The sequence below is a fragment of the Scylla paramamosain genome, chromosome 24, assembly GCF_035594125.1.
Source record: "Scylla paramamosain isolate STU-SP2022 chromosome 24, ASM3559412v1, whole genome shotgun sequence".
Taxonomy (NCBI): domain Eukaryota; kingdom Metazoa; phylum Arthropoda; class Malacostraca; order Decapoda; family Portunidae; genus Scylla; species Scylla paramamosain.
This window is the reverse complement of record NC_087174.1, coordinates 1782664-1785000: the sequence shown is the minus strand read 5'-3', so window position 1 is coordinate 1785000 and position 2337 is coordinate 1782664.

The following is a 2337-nucleotide window of genomic DNA, read 5'->3' as shown; positions in this document are numbered from 1 at the left end:
GGCAGACATTGGACAAAGGCACAAGAAAATAAGATAATAGTAGAGTGAGAAAAATGCTAGCAGCGAAGGAGAGGAAGGAGACGGAGGAGGACAGAAAAGGAAGAGAAAAGAGAGGGAAGTGGAGACAAAAAGGATGAAAAGCAGGAGGAAGAGGGGAAAGAGGAGGAGGAGGAGGAGGAGGAGGAGGAGTAAGGTTATCAAGAAAAGAATTGAAAACCTAGTTTGAGGAGAGAAAATAAAACAATGTGTCTCAAATTTTCGTGAGAAAGAACAAGGGTGATATAAAGTGACAAGAATGCACACCCGAATTTTTGAAGACATGGAAATCAGGGCTGATGACGCAGTTTTATCGTTTAGGGTCTTCGATCAGTCATCCCAAATCAGATGTGTCCTGAACGATAATCTGAGACAATAACCTGATTGTGTTTTCTCCTCCATCATCCCTCAGATGTATGAAACATTTTTGATAGATGTACCGTCACAAAAATATCTGAGTTATGTTCTATATGATATGGTACGTAGGTCACCAGACGATGCGTTGGTGTGATGTTTCTGGAATAAGTTCGTCTCCTTCCGTGAAGATAAAATAAAAAAAAAGATCTTGGATTGAAATATTGTAAGTCAAAAAAAAAAAAACTTCATTACATCATAACGTTCATGGCGGTATTGAAATCGACTAACTAACGAATACCCCCTTCCAACAAAAACAGTGTTTTCATCAATAAGTTTTCTTCTGTACCGATAAAGCTAAGACCTGCGATTTTCAGTGGAATCCCCGTCGAATTCCCAGCCACTTCATGGACGTTGTTATTGTCAGACTGTAAGTTTGGCAGCATCGACACACGATCCAAATAGAGTGAAGTCTTATTTTTCCGTGAAGATTTGTAGGAATTGGGAAGGAAGGGAGAGGGACACCGGGGAAGAATATCGAAGGTGAGAGAGAGAGAGAGAGAGAGAGAGAGAGAGAGAGAGAGAGAGAGAGAGAGAGAGAGAGAGAGAGAGAGAGAGAGAGAGAGAGAGAGAGTGTGTGTGTGTGTGTGTGTGTGTGTGTGTGTGTGTGTGTGTGTAAGTTATTATTTTCTCTAAAAGGCATGTGCAATTAAATGAATATTTGTTTACCTCACTTAATGTCAATGGCTGGAGTATAATACATTCATAAATCATATAATTATTCGAGGACGAGAAAGAGGTGCATTTTGCAAATATTCATAATAACTCGAACACTGAAATAAAAACATTCCGGAGAAATATTCATTTTACAACTGGGATTGTGTAGCGAAATTGCGAGATATATACACACATGCAAGAAGAGCTTTGCTGTGTTCTCAAAATTATAGTAATGATGATGATAATTGCCATCATTATCAACGACAGTGTACGAGCTACAGCACTGTGAAATCCCTGCTGAAAGCCAAGATGAAATGCGATGCAAAACGTGAGGCAGACTTTCAGCGGTCCTTTCCCGTCCATCAGGTCTTAAAGTTCCGGGAAATTTGGAGCAAAAATTACTATGTTGCCGTGGTGTCACCATTCCCTTACACGTGTTTTACAAACGTCTTCGGTTGTGAAGGACGAGCGTGAATGTGGTAACATAGTGTGTGATTACTTGGCGTTACAAGATGACGGGTGAATATTGTACCTCACATTCAGCTGACCAGTCACCAGGGACCATCACTTTTTGAACCTGTTGCACTGTTCCCCTGCCATCCCTGCATTCACTTTCCTCGTATGAAGCTTTCTAGGAATTAATCAATCCTTTGTCCTCTGCATATTATGTGACAAATATATACCTTCCCTTGCATAACTGGTATGTTGCACATCCATGACTGTGTGTGTGTGTATGTGTGTGTGTGTGTATGTGTGTGTGTGTGTGTGTGTGTGTGTGTGTGTGTGCCCACGCGCGCGCGTGCGTGCTTGCTTGCGAACGTGCTTATCTGATTGCATAAGTCCGTATGTCTGCGTGTCTGTGTCTGCGAGCACGCCGGCTTCTTTGTATGGTAACTCGTCTGCACTGGAAATGTCCAACAACTTGGAAGAAAACCTGACAAGGAGAGGAACAGAAAAGCTCTCACGCCCACTGTCACTAACCCACAGAGGGGACCGTCACTACCGTACTACATTGTGTGTGTGTATGTGTGTGTGTGTGTGTGTGTGTGTGTGTGTGTGTGTGTGTTGCTTTGTCAACACTCCATAATCTCTGCCAAAGCAACAAACAATACAGCACTCACAACATACACATAACGTAACGCAGCGCCACTCAGTGAATCACACAAGGCACACGGCTAATGGAGATGACGAGGTGACGATCCAAGCTCTTATGTGCATGTATTGCTGGAG